This window comes from Callorhinus ursinus, unplaced genomic scaffold, assembly GCF_003265705.2.
Source record: "Callorhinus ursinus isolate GAN/ISIS: 27379988/994484 unplaced genomic scaffold, GSC_fseal_2.0 scaffold26, whole genome shotgun sequence".
Classification (NCBI taxonomy): domain Eukaryota; kingdom Metazoa; phylum Chordata; class Mammalia; order Carnivora; family Otariidae; genus Callorhinus; species Callorhinus ursinus.
The window spans coordinates 16,706,881-16,721,963 of NW_027397088.1; the positions used below are offsets into that span (position 1 = coordinate 16,706,881).

The 15,083-nt window shown below is 42.9% G+C and overlaps 1 protein-coding gene and 1 pseudogene across 12 annotated transcripts in view; both read right to left on the minus strand.

Moving 5' to 3' along the window:
- ATXN1 (ataxin 1) overlaps positions 1-15,083 on the minus strand; it is a 397,308-nt gene that overhangs the window by 232,976 nt on the left and 149,249 nt on the right. For 10 of the 12 annotated variants that reach the window (XM_025890941.2, XM_025890937.2, XM_025890939.2 and 7 more), the window contains one exon: positions 12,123-12,251. The exons of the other annotated variants lie outside the window; for them this stretch is intronic. The gene's annotated coding sequence lies outside the window, so the exon portion shown is untranslated. The remainder of the gene's footprint in view (positions 1-12,122; positions 12,252-15,083) is intronic. 12 annotated transcript variants of the gene reach the window in all.
- LOC112838181 (peptidyl-prolyl cis-trans isomerase A pseudogene) lies at positions 907-1,875 on the minus strand (annotated as a pseudogene).

Consider the following 15,083-nt stretch of genomic DNA (forward strand, 5'->3'; position numbering starts at 1 on the left):
ATAGTCATCTTTGAAGCCGAAGTGGAAAATTGTGAAATAAATGATGAAAACAAAGGAATAAAGGATACAGAAACCCTTTGCCAAGTAACACAGAGAAGGGGCAAGCCAAGAAAAGAATAACATAGCCTAATCTGTCCAGAAGAACATTAACCAAGAGTCTGCTCAATGGGCACCATTATATAAACCAAGTCCAAAAGACATAGTGTCTAAAGATCGGGAGCTTGAAACTTCAGCACACCAGCTTATTTTTCTATTTCTTCTGTAAAGTTCCTTGTGCTTTTATGGTATTTTAACTTTCGTGTTTGAGACCGTTGGGATCCAGAGATCTCTATCTTGGCAGAGTTAAAAGAGTATGTGTGGGCTTTTCCTAAGCAGAATGGTGATTTAATAGGTTTTTTTGGTGAGTAGACTCTGAACAGTAGGCTTGACATCTTTATTAAGCATAGAGAAATGCCAACTTGAAAAAATATCCTAACACTGTTCATGGTTGCTGTTAGGAAGAGAGCAATCCCCTCAATCCCTTCCCTTCTTTTCACTGGGAGGACAGGGACCACCCCCCTCCCCCCAGCAGGTGGGTCTGAGCTGCTTGTCTATGAAGCCACTCAGTCCAGCTCAAGCCATGGGCTTTTTTCTGCTCGTGTTTCCTTGGCAGCTTTTTCATCCCCCTTCTTTGCCTAGAACACATAATCCCCCAATGGAGGCCCTCAAGTATCTGCTGAAGGAATTATTTCACTTACGGACACCCACATCACCTATCTGTCCTGTAAGCCTGACTCGGGAACCATCTTTGATTCCTCCTTCTTCATGCCCTACATCCATCCATCACTAAGTTCTACAAGTCTACCTCCTCAAATGCTTTCAGATAGGCTACCGCTTCTTTTTTCTGACTCGCCCCCCCAGGCCCCAGATGAATAGCGTCTCATGACCTCTTATGAGAAGAGGTCTGTTGCCGTTTGCTTTTAATTTCATTATCATAAACTTAACTCTGCAATCCAGCTAGACTTGGAGGGGAGGAAGGAAAATACGGATCCACAGAACCGTAGCAAGAACACAAAGATTATAGGACATTTTGAGCAGTTGGGGGTGATGGGGTACTCTCCCGAGCTATAGAAGGAATGGTCGGGTGCTTAAGATAACACAGAAGTCAAATTTATTAGATTTGTCCACAGTCAGCAATGGTGATCTTCTTGCTGGTCCTGCCATTCCTGGACCCAAAGCGCTGCATGGTGTCCACAATATTCCTGCCCCTGCTCACCTTGCCAAAGACCACACTCCTGCCATCCAACTACTCAGTCTTGGCAGTGCAGATGAAAACCCTGGAACCGTCTGTGTTGGGTCCAGCATCTGCCATGGACAAGGCGCCAGGGCCCGTGTGTTTCGGGATGAAATTCTCATCATCCGCTTTCTCCCCACAGATGGACCGGCCGCGGTGCCATGATGGCGAGTGACGTCACCACCCTGGCACAGAGAGCCCGGAATAATCCTGTGAAAGCAGGAAGCTTTATAACCAAAGTCTTTCTCCCCGGTGCTCGGAGCAGGAAAATTCTCTGCTGTCTTTGGACCTCTGTCTGCCAACAACTCAAAGGAGACGCGGCCCAAGGGCGCACTGTCTCACTGCAATGCTGAAAAACACAGTGGGATGGACCATTACTGGGAGGCATCTGCAAGGCCTCATTACCTACTTCTCACTCCTAACTCACCTGCCCTCATCCTTCCTGAGCCCCGGCCACCTGGATTTGCTTTTGCCCATTTTATATATGTACCACCTCACTGTGTCACTTCCTCAAGCAAGAATTTGGAACCGTGTCACCTGCCCCACGAACTTCAAACTCTGAGGCCACACCTCAGTGGTCCTCTACTCCATCCTCCGCACAGGGGCCCAGCTTCCTTTCATACTGATCTCCAGCAACAATGCACACAACCCTCGGCCGGCCTCTCCACCAATCCCACGGAGGCCATCTGCATCCCTCCCTCCAGTCTTTGTCCCTGCTGTCCCTGCTCCTAGACCCTTTCCCTGTTTTTTTTTTGTTTTGGTTTTAATATTAATTTATTTATTTGAGAGAGAGAGAGAGAGAGAGGCAGAGGGAGAAGGACAGAGAGCATCTTTAGGCAGACTCGCCGCTGAGCACAGCGCCTGACATGGGACTCGATCTCACGATCTCATGAGATCATGACCTGAGCTGAAATCAAGAGTCGGGACGCTCAACCAACTAAGCCCCCCAGGCGGCCCCCAGACTGATCCCTGTTTGTCCCACCCATCATCTCTACACCTCCTTTCAAGGTGCTTCTCCTACGAAACTCATCCTGACCCCTTTCCCCTCAGCCATACCCCCTTCCTCTCAACACTCACTGACCCACACTTGCCCCCCGCCCACTGCAAATTCTTGGTTGTATACTGTCATGTATTGCTCTGTAATTGCCTCTTGGGGATTGGTACTGTGTCCTCAGCTAGATCTTCATAAAGATAATTTTAGATTTATAGACAGTTGCAAAAATAGTACTGAGGCAATGCCTTGTCCCCAGCACCAGGCTTTATGTTCAAGTCTTACATAATCACGGGACAATGATCAAAACTAGAACATTAAGCTTGGTCAACACTACCAACTAAATCATGGAATTTATTAGGATTAGGATTTCACCACTTTTTCCACTCCCTCCTTTTTCTGTTTCAGGAGCCCCTCTAGGTTTGCAAAGGACATGGACACGTCCTGTCTCCTCCAATCTGTGCAGTTCTTCAATCCTTCCTCATCTTTAAGACCGTGACACTTTCGAAGAGTATGCCTCATCAGCTGTTTTCTAGAATGTTCTCCAACTGGGGTTGGCTATTTTCTCTTGATGACAGTGGGATTACACAGGAGTGGGAAGGACACCACAGCAATGATGCGTCCTTCTCAGCATTTCCTACGAAGGGGCACCCAATGTCAGTATGTATTATTGGTGATGCTAAAACTTAATCACTTAGTTAAGGCAAGTCTCTCAGGATTCTCCAGGTAGAGTTACATATTTCTTTTTGTAATTTACTAAGTATTTTGGAGGGAGAAACTTTAAAATGCTACAAATATCCTGTTTCTGCTTAATCTTTCACCCACCAATTCTAGCATTCATCAGTGGAACGATGCTGTGGCTTCTAAGCCTCTCATTTATTTGTTTACTTATTGGAATTCTTCCGTAAGGAGAATTCTTTTGCCCTACTTACTTATTTATTCAATTATTTAGTTATATCAATATGGACTCATGGAGATTTATTTTATTCTTTGGATTGTAGTCCACTATTACTTCATCACGCATGCTGTTCTAACCTCCAGCTAGATTTCATGCTGCATCAGAGCAGATGTGACCATGTCTTATACTTCTCATGCATCTCCCCTCGTGTCTAAGACAATGATAGGGACACGGTAGGTGTCTCACTCGTTCACTGACTGACTGACTGACTGACTGATTCGGTCCCTCAACAAATAATGTTCATCGCCTTGTCTTAGGTGCCAGAGTTACAACAAAATAAAAACTTCTTATTTCAGGGGGTTTGCAGACTAGTTAACAGAGACTCGTGTATCTATCTACAAGTCCCTGATAAAAGTATTTGGAGGAGTAGTGCATAGCTCAAATGGGAATATATTAAACTCTACCTAGAGAAAGAAGAGTAGGGTGATAGGCCGAAAAAACTTCCTTAAGAAAAACAGTATTCCGTTCCCTTTTTACTCCATTGCTCTATAATGATAAAAATAAGTGGGCATACAAAATATCTAGAGACAAATACCATAACACAGTTAGCAGGTATACCCTGCCTCTGCATCTTCTAAATAATTCTTAAAATCAAACCTCAAGGGCATGATTTTTAGGACGATTTAATGTAGTAAACACGGACTCTTTATATAGTGACTATATGCTTTACTAAGAAAACTGGAAAGAGGTAAGGTAAAAAAAAAAAAAAAAATCTGAGGAGCCATTTGTCTTAATCCAGTTTCCAAATCCAATTTCATAGTTTTTATGCCTTCACAGGGAATAATGAAGAGCAAATAAGAACCATCATCAATCAAAGATGGACTAAGTTTCTTTACTTAATTCAATTTTCTTGTACCGCTCCCATTGTATTTTTCAAACAAAGCTGTTCTTTTCTGCGTGTGATAGTTCAGACCTGCAAACATCCTCAGGAATAATAAACAAACAATCAGGGCACATTTTCTGTCACAAATTACACTCTGTAACATTCTTTATCCCAAAGCATTTTGGACTCACAGCAAGCAGAGACGCATCTAACACACAAAAATACCCTGCCTTATTACAAGAGCTGCAAACAATAGAGAATTTGTATTTTTAGACACTTCCTGGCACTTAAACCTGTTAATATTTAACTCCTACTATTGTTCTAAGTGATGAATAAGCAAAGGCTCTCCTGCACAACCAATGTTACATCATGCACTTTGGTTGCAACAGTAAATGCTGACGTTTCCTATCGCCCTTTCTAATTATTGTCAATGTGTCTTTTCCATGTTAGGATACACACAACAGATGCACCTGCGTGTTGTGTCTGTGGTTATCCCCACGCACGTATATCTGTGGCTACCCCCACGCACATACGCATATGCGCGGATGCGCACACAAATAGGATCATAGGCATGAGGATCCATCCCCATGTTCATATCCACTTAGAAATCTAGCTTGCTCGGCTGCCTGACATGTCTGTGAGCACGACACACACCTAGCATGCAATCCAGTGGCTTTCCTTTTGTTACCTTTGGTAGGAGATTAAGATAGAAAGTTTAAAAAAAAAAAAGAAAAGAAAAGAAAAAGAAAAAGAAAGAAAGCCAAGAAGATACTTCATGGCGTCTGTGATTAAGAGACAGAAGCCAAGGAGACACTTGGTGAAGATTTACCTCATTTCGCCTTTCCCGCTTCAAGCCTTCTTCCTTCAGCATCCTACTTACCTTCCCCTTGTTCCTAGCCCAGCGACCACCCTGCCCCATCTCTCCCCGGACCTCCCGAAAGGAGCATCACTAAATGAAACAAGAGAGCATTCCTTTTCGTTAGGCTGTTATTCAACGTTGACTCAGAGAAAAAAATTTACTATAAAATGATGTGGTGTAAAGCCCAACAGAGAGTGGACAACTCTGTGACGGAACTCCCTGGAAAAGTCCCATACACATGGAAGGATGTCTGGGCCAGAAAAAAATGGGTAGCAGGGGAAAAAAAATAATTTATGAATATTTTTAAATGTTTTCACAATAGATTTTTCCTGTCCGTGATTGGTTCTCCAGGGGGTATCCTCATAGGGGATCACTGCCCCTGACGCCTTCCCCATATGGTAAGCACAGTGCACATTGACAGAAATAGCATGGAATGGGAGTCAGAGTTCACAAAACATTTTTTATGCACTACCTCACTTGATCTTTTTTTTTTTTAAGATTTTATTTATTTATTTGAGCGAGAGAGAGCGCACAAGCAAGAGGAGGGGCAGAGGGAGAAGCAGGCTCCCCGCTGAGCAGAGAGCCCGATGCAGGGCTCAATCCCAGGACTCTGAGATCATGACCTGAGCCGAAGGCAAACGCTTCACAACTGAGCCACCCAGGCGCCCCTCCATGTTCTTATTCTAATAGTTATCACAGTGGTTACTTCCACCCCAGAAAAATCTATAAGGAGTTCTACATTTTTATTCAATTGCATTTGTCTAGCATGCACAGTTCTGGAATTTTCCTTTCTGGCCACTGTTATTATGAAGACCCTTGAATTAAACAGAAGGGTTGTCTGCCAGCTCATCCTTTCTGAGCCATTCAAAAGGTGCCTTAACAGAACGACTTCTCTGCATAGTAACATTCTGATGTCATAAATACCGAACATGACATAATCCTACGTGGGAGGGCAAAAGGAAAAAGTAGCTCCAAACAGACAGATCCATTTCTGTGCCAACACAGCCTGATAATTAGACCAGTAGGAAAAGAGAGAGAGAGAGAGAAAATCCCCAGATGACAGCTTAATGGGACCTCGGGCGAGACCCCTCTTTGGTGTGCGTGAAGGAGAGTCTTCACGGCGGTCAGCATAGAGCTTCTAGAGCTGCCGGCCACCCTCTCTCAGCCGCAGCAATGATCCGACTCCGGCGTACCACCCCTCCCTCCTTGCCGCCCAACTCCGCTCTCCTGCTGTTTTAATTGGATTATTTTGGAATCTGCTATTTCTGTCTCGCTCCTTTCCCCAAACTGTCATATAAGTACTGCAGCTTGACTATTACTCAGCTGCCAAATTTCACTCCCGAGACGGCTGTATTTCAGCGGCAAGTGAAGTGATGTTCCCTCGGTGCCATCTGAACACTAGCTTAAGGGGTTAAGCATCGGGGTGGGGGGGGAATGCCTTTAGGCAGGAAAGGAGTATTTTGTTTTATTCTGTCTCGTCATCATTACTGGAGGAGCAGGTCATCGCTCCACCTGAGCATGAACGGGGGAACCTTCCAGAAAACACTTCACCCAGATACTCAAATGCACCAAGAGGATACAAAGACCGACGAGGACTTTTCCCAGGTTCTTTCCTACAGGGACCGCAAAACCTCAAAACATCCAGAACATAAGATGATGATCATTTCTAGAAGGGACGAAGCCTCAGAGAGTAACCCATTCACTACAGATATAAAACGTGGAGGTGCAGAGTACATGGCCCTCCTGATCCCCAGGCCAAGGGCGTTCCACCTGAACTTGGGTTCAGCCACAGACACACGCAGAGGATCACCTCTCTGCCTGTGGGACCAAAGACAGCCCCAGCTTCTAAAACACATGATATCAGCGCTAAATTTCTTGTTCTGTTTGGTTAACATTCATTCGTTTTAGACACTTGGGATCTAAAGTTAATCTCTAGGAGCAAGAAACCAGAGTATAAATAGAGGGAGAAGCAGGGTAGAAATAGTAGCAGTAAATAGCGCCAGGCCAGGAAATGTGCAAAGGTTTATATGTCTATAATCCTCACGGTGACCTGCTGTCCTCACTTTAAAGAACAGAAAAAGGAAGGACAGAGAAGACAGAATGTTTTTGAAGAGAAAACAGGAGGGACCAAATATAACAGCCAAGTCATAGAAGCTACCTTCCCAAATTTTACTAAGACATTTAGTGAAAACCTAAACTGGAGGGAGTCTTGAGTTAGGGAGGCAAGGGGACTAAATGATCTTCAAGTTCCCTTCTACGTCCAAATACTACATCAGAAGCTATGGTATCTAACATTCTACAATTTAGAAAACATATTTAAATGCTTCATTTAAATGATAAACTCTATGAGAAAAAAACATTAATTTGAAAGGTACCACAGAATACTGACCCTTGGATATCTCTCCTTCTACTCAACGCTTAGACTTGGAACAGTGCAGTACGTCAACATCAAGAGCAGCATCAATGTAGTAGAGATGACAGAATCTCTGCAGCATTCCACCTTAGGGTCTCAAAGACAAAATGGTAGGCTTTGGTGTCAACCTCCACAGTGTTTTTTCCATGTGTTTTCCTCCATCGGGTGACACAATAATCTACCTTATTTCCTAAGGTAAAGGAACTACGTGAATGCCTGCACACTGATACAGTCAATCACCTGATTTATAAGGCTTTCAAAGAATAAAGTGCTTCACATGGAAGTCTGGTAAATTTAGAAACTCGAATATACTCCAAAATCATTTTGAAAAGCTATGCCTACATCTAAAACACTATGTACTCTTGAGTCTTTGTCTCTACGGTTTTCATTTTGCCACGAAACACATCATTAAGTGTTTCAAAATAAATACCTTCCCCCAAACTGGCTATGAATTATGGAGGCTTTTTTTTTTTCCAGGAACTGGAGTGGAAAATGGAAGAACATATTTATGCTGAAAGATAAGTTTGGAGGAGATCTCTATTTTAAATATCTAATGAATATCAATAGGGTTTTCTTAACCATGGAAATGTGTGTTGCAAAGGCCAGAATGCACAGTATATGCATGTGTTGGATGGTTGGGTGGGTTGGGTTGGGGAGTGGGATAAGCAACTAAACTGGGTGTGTCAAAGAAAGAAAAAGCATTTAGGTAAAGTATATGGTAGAGGTTTGAGCCCCAAAAGAAAGCAGTTGACCAGGGAAAGACAAAATAGAGGAACCCCCCCCCCCCCGCCAATGATAGTCAATCCAAAGCTAGAAATGCAGTCTTTACCTAACCCATGCTGAAGGCCAAAGAAGACAAAAGAAATCTCCAAATGGATTCTATTATTTAAGAGACCACTAAATACCTAGGAATGGAGGGAAGAAGGTCAGAAGAACCATAATCTCACAAACAAGCAGAGTGGAAAGGCACCAAATACTGGAGAGGCCAAGATGTGATGACCAAAGAGACTATTTTGATATGGAACTTCTATCCATTTCAAGTTAACCAAGTAAAGTTAACTATGCTTGTGCGCAGAAGGTAGAATTAATTATATACTTAATCTCCCCCTGTAACATGAACGGCGGTGGATAACAAAGAAAAGGGATGTGGTTAATCCAAATTGGAATAAGGTACACAGATTCTGGTAAAGCAACCACACATGCCCCCATTCTTTGGGTGGTGGCTGAACAGAGAAAGTACCTCAATATACCGTGCATCACCCACTCTTCTATCTAGTACGTTCACAGAGTCACAACTGCTTAAAATATGGCTTGCCAATTGCGGGCACTATTTAGATTACCTACGTTGAGATCAACAGCTGTCGGAATGTTCCTGGCCCTGACCATGCTCATCCAAGCAGAGTTCCACAGCTGTCTTCTCTCTTTACTTTCTACTCCATTCCCAATCTGATCCCACTGTCAATAACCACAACCTCACTGCCAACTGCCGACTGTTCTCTGGTTCTTTCTGCCTTTCAGATCAATGGGTCTTTCTCCACTGGCTTCTCTCATTTCAGATGCATTCTCTGCCTCCTTTCAGAACGGCCCAGTTCCGCTCCATGTTCACCTGAACTAGGTTATAATGCTATCGACTGCACCTCCCTTGGAAATGTGAACTCCATTAGGGCAGGCCTCCTGTCTATCTTGTTCCATTGCCGATCTCTAGTGCTTAGAACCATACCAGTACATCGTAGCCCCCCAAAGAGGTATTTGCTGAATGAATAAATGGGTAATACATGACTGAATGGAGTTAGAATCTAAAGACACGGTTTCAGCCTCTTACAATTCGAAAGCTGTGCCTCCATTCTGTACCAGCAGAGTCCTAATCACCCCACAGGCCCTGTGGGACTCTACAAATTGAGTTTTCAACAGTGGTCTTGGCCTGGTCTTGCAGACAGGTTTCTTCCATGACTGCAAAAATGGTTTGGTTATGGAGACAATCAAAAAGTGCTGGACCACGGGTGTGAGGCTCCAGCACACTTAAATATGGTGGAATATTCCCCCACTCTCCTGCCTCCCTACAGACATTTGTTCTGATAAAGCCCTGGATAATCCGCATGTCTGCATTTCTGCACCCCAGCCAGTGATTTGCAGCAAGAGAACTGTTTCTTCCTCTCTGTTTGAGCTCCTATTGATTCTGTAGTTTAGGAGGAGTCCAAGTGCTAACCAAATACCAAATGTTCCATATGGTAGTGCTATTACCATTCTCACTACTGTAACGTCCAGCTTTCCTACCTACCTACACTCGTGAGGTGCCTCGCTGGAGTCTGGCAGGACACTATGAACTCTTTTCCTGCCCTATATTTGCTGACACATTTGTTGTCCTCTCTCCCTTTATGAACTTACTCATTTAATCAAAATAACATACGTATGTGTACAAATACAGGTTGCATTTTCTTATTCGCTCTTACAATCATTTATGGGAGAATAATTTATGAGCCATTAAAGAGGAGTTCTTAGGCTAAACTGTTTTAAATAGGAATTCAGATGTTCCTCCTCTTATTGAAAAATACAGAGCTGTTCAAATTAGACTGTAAGTGTGGGCCAAAACAAATATGCGGATTTACACACAACGGTTGCAGAATAGCCAGTGAAAAGCGTTAGCCAAAGCTCACCAAGTGGCCTTGTGTTTGTCTCCTTAATGCCAAATAATCCTTTGCCTCTTCTTCCTTCTATTTTTCAACTGTCTGATGTAGCTAAAGGATTGAGGAGCCTCACAACCCCACAGGTTTCCCTTCTGTGTTTATGTGGGATGAAGCACATGTTTCCTAAGAGCTGGGCGGGGGGCGGAGGGGGGGGGTCTCTCACTCTACCTTCTTGTTCATTTAATTAGGGAAAGGAAGCTTGTTTATCATGGGGGGAAGAGATGAGGCTGGTAGCTCATGCACCGAGCCAGACGGAGACTCTCCATGTGCAGCTCAAAGAGGCCAGGAACCCTCCCTGACCCAAGGTGCTCGCTAGAATGCAGGAGCAAGGCAACCTGCTCTCACACAAGGGCTGCTCCAAGGGGCCCATGGGCCAGGTGACATCAACGGATGTCATGGCTCTGTGCTCAATGGGTCTCTCTGACTTGCAGGCTTCGGTCAGACAGTTTCTCCAGAACTGTGATGACTCCATTAATTCAAATTAAAGCCATTCAGAAATATATTAAAACAATTTTGGGGGGGGAGGGATACCAGAGGAGGATGAAAAGAAAGAGGCAGAAGAAAAAAATAATAATTTTACAAGACTGGGATGACACTACGTTTAAGCGTCATATTTTGCTTTCTTTTTACTTTTATCATGAGCGGTTTCTGCTACCATTAAATAGTGTTTTGAAATGGGATTTTTAGTAATTTTCAACATTTCACCTATATTTTGTTGCCACAACATCCTATGAGATACATACTATTATTCTCTAAATTTTATAACCTTAGACACTCAAGATGTAAAGTAACTTGCCCAATTCAAGAGAAGAGCAAAACTGGAATTTGAGTCCAAGCAGTCTGGAGCCTGCAGTCTTATCTACAGTGATCTGCAGCCTCTGAATCATATGGAGCTGCCATAATTATATTGAATCATGCTCCCAATGTTGGACAGATACATGCATGGATACACACATACACATACTTTAATTTCAGTATAATTTCAGATCCATGTTTAATGTGGGCCATTTATTAAATACTTTTACTCTTATTAAGAAACGAAAAACTATGTTTTCCATTGAAAAAGTATTGCTATCCAGCAATATTGTGGTTGTCTAAAAATACTTGGCCAAAAAAAGGGGGACAACTCGAAATTCTCTAGGACCCTTCCATGCCTACTTGATTTAAGTGTTATTTCCCAAATGTCAAAAACTGGTAAGTTTTAAGCATGCTACTGTCTATTGGAGGAAAGTTCTTCAAAACAGTATGATTTGTAAATTTACAAATAAATGCCCCCTGCAAAAAAAAAAAATAATAAGACATGAGATACCATTTCTCATAATCAATTGGCAAGACTCTTTGTTTTCAAAATTCTCAGCACTGGCAAAATTATATGGAAACAGGTACTCTCATACACTGCCTCTGGAAATATAAACTGGTTTGACTTTACAGAAAAATAATCTGGCAACAAGTAGTGTCAAAAAGTCTTAATACTTGAAAACTTTTAAACCCTCCAATTTACTGGTAAGGGAGTATCCTAAGGAAGTCACTAGTAATGGCAATTAATATAAAGCTATGAGAACATTCATGGTAGCATAAAAGCCAAAAAAAAAAAATTAGAAACACCCTAAATGTCCAATAGAGGGGATCAATTAAATATATTTTAGGATATACTTTCAATGGTCTACTATATATAATCATTAAAAATCATGCTGTAAATATATATCCATTGGTATGAAAAGATGTTCATTATTACATATTTAAGAGGAACAAAAAAGTTAGGTAATAATATATATTGTATTATTCCCTACTATCATCTGATTTAGTCTCTCTAGCTGAACTTATGAACACCATGTCATTAGAATTCTCTCTTTCTTATCAATGCCTTATCATCCATCCTAATCAGTGATCTCAAAATAATTAGAAGCTATTTTCTTTCCCACAAAAAAAGCAAGGGTTCCATTTTTATAAGACACAGACAGAAGAAATAGCTGGAGAATATGCGAATCTCTAGATATATGTTTATGTGGTGTGTCTGTGTGTGTGTGTGTGAGAATAGGTATGCACACATCCCCACCACTCTCTTGGGAACCTTACACTAAATGATGGTTATTTTTAGTTCAAGATTTTGGAGATATTTACCTGTACCATGTGTTTTCGTCACACTGGAGAAACATAAGCAGTCAGTTCCTTCCCAGTGGATCTTTCCACACAGATTTTGCTTGAGTGGAGGGGGTGGTAGTAGAGAAATTCAGTGTAAAATGCCTAGACCTGTAATTATAAAAACAATTTCCCACTGAGTTAGGCAGCTTTCTATGGCCTTCATTCACATTAGCTGAAGTCACAGAAAAGAAAAACATAGTTGCATAATCTCTCTCTCTCTCTCTCTCTCTCTCTCTCTCTGTCTCTCTCTCTCTCTCACACACACACACACACACACACACACACACACACACACACACACACTTCTTATGGCAGAATGTTAAAAACTCAGCAAGCAGACCCACAGCAGGTCCTCATCTCTGGGGATGAGAGGGTTCTGGCCAGGGGTCACACCCCACCCCATCTTCTAACTTCAGGGATGTCACCGTCAAGATGATGTCGTCCCTTCCCCTCCTTCCCTAATGATTCTAAAACTTCAGAGCAATAAAAAAAAAAAAAAAAAGGTTCTCCAGAAAATGTCAGCAACATTACTGAATTTGATGGTATCTTAAGATTCCTTCCAGCCACAAAGTGAAGCAAATTCAGTACCTGCTTTTACCATAACAGCCTGGTGTCCACTTTCACAACTCTATGTGACTCTCTGTTGATGACTCAGGTCCAGCACAGTATTGGTGATAAAATTCAAAGTCATCACTAACATTTACTGAACACTTAATATGTTCTTGGCTTTATGCACATTACCCCCACTGTACTGCACCCTGTAAAGTAGCTGGCAATCATTACTATCTCTGTTATTGACAAGCAATCTGAGCGTTCGGACAGCTAGCAGATGTTAAAGCCAGGATTTAAGCCAATATTGTTCACAGAGGCATGTTTATAATTTCAGTATTGTACCATCTCTCCCAAATTGATCTTGCTATCAACATGCCTGTACTTATTACAAAAAACATTAAGTATAAAATTGACATCACCTTATTTTTTCCCAGAGTTGATATGTTACATAGCTCTTAGCATTACTAACTCTTTTTAGATGTGGCTGCCCTTCGATTTTAATTCCCAAGCTAAATTGAAATCAACATGTTGCTATTTCAATCAAGAGTAAATTCATAGTTATTTTAGTCAATTAAAATGCCAACTAATCCCAAATCCAGATGCCAAACCACAAAGGAAAAACCTAAAATCCCAGTCCCCCCTAAATGGCTACATTTTATTGGAAAGAAGAAAGATTAACAAAATCAAGAACCATATGTGAATACCTAATTTAAGTAAAGAAAGGAATTTCTATATATTATAGTATGTCTATGGTTTAAAAAATACCTATTTACAAATTCTGTATACTACAGGTTTTTGAATCACTGCAACACAAAATAGATGTGAGCATATCAAGAAACCAGCAGTTATGGATGGGTCACATATTAATTTCCCTTTTAGGCGTGTGTGTGTATATTTACTCGAACTATTTTGGTTATACCTCTGGTGTAGGTATAAGGTTATAACCACAAGGTTATACCTTTGGTTATAACCTCTGTTATGCCACTCCCTTTGATTAGCATGCCTTTTACTACTTGCCAACGAGAAAATGCCTATTCACTCTTCAAGGCCAACCTCAAACCTCAATTCCTTATGATATCCACTCCCCCCAATCTGATGTTTCCCGGAAATCCAAGCAATGGATTCTGCCCTCTCCTGTTCTCCTAGCTCAGCAATGGGCACCAACATCACCCTGACATCGTCCTCTCCCTAACTATGCCCCATATCCAACCAACCAGTCATGGAGTCTACCACCAGCACACCACCCTTCTAACTCTCCCCTACACCACCACCCCTGCTCTCGGCCACCAAGTGGCATGCCTCACCGGGACTATTGCACTGGCCTCCCAAATGGTCTCCCTGCTCCCACTCCTGCCACCCTTCAGCCCATTCTCCTCCTGCCCATCCTCCGCTCCTGCTTACAGTAATGCAATGGCTTTCCATTGAGCTAGGTTCTTAACATGGCCTCCAGGGCCCAGTATGGTCCAGTCCTTGCGCTCTTTTCCAGCCTGCACTCCAGCTTTTCCAGGCTTACTTTTAATTCCTAAGAAGCACTGTGCTCTCCTAGGCCTCAGGGCCTTTGCACATGATCTCCTCTTCTCCCCAAATCACCCACCTTCTTCAGATGACCCTGTATTCTCTCCTTCAGATCTCAGTTCAGTCCTCTCCCACCCGGGGGAGACTTTCCTGACCTCCACGGCCAGGTCATTACCTCCTACCACATGCTTTGAGGGAAACACTTTCCTTTTATATACCAGTCACCTTTATAATTTTACTTTTTTTTTTTTTTTTTTTGCTGGATTGGTTGACTAATGCTTGTTTCTCCAACTAATTAGTAAGCTCCAGGAAAGCAAAACTGTGTACACTCTTGTCCACCCTTTCATCTTCAGTATTCGACACAGGCTTGGCACATTATAGACATTAATTTGCTGATGGCTCTTCAACACAGAGAATCTGCATTCCTTTGGACAGCATGCACGGCTCCTTGAGACCCGCCCCCAGCCCGCCATGTCCCTGCTCCAGCTGCCTGGACGCTCAGCACTTCCATCCCTGTGGCTTCCTCACCTCACCATCCCTGCCTTGCTCTTGCTCACCCCCACACCCTCGGCTTCTCTGTCCCCTTGGCACGGCATCGTTTCAGACTCATTTATCAAGTCTCAGAGATAGGACTCCTTTCCGCAAAGACCTCTCTGGTACTTTCTAGGAAGCTGGTGCCCTCTTTCCCTGCTTTTCTACAACACCCTGTACTTTCCCTATTGAAGCAATTATCAGGGGCACCTGGGGGGCTCAGGCAGTGAAGCGTCTGCCTTCGGCTCGGGTCATGATCCCAGGGTCCTGGGATCCAGCCCCGTGTTGGGCTCCCTGCTCAGCAGGGAGCCTGCTTTCTCCCCCTGCCTCTCCCTCATGTGC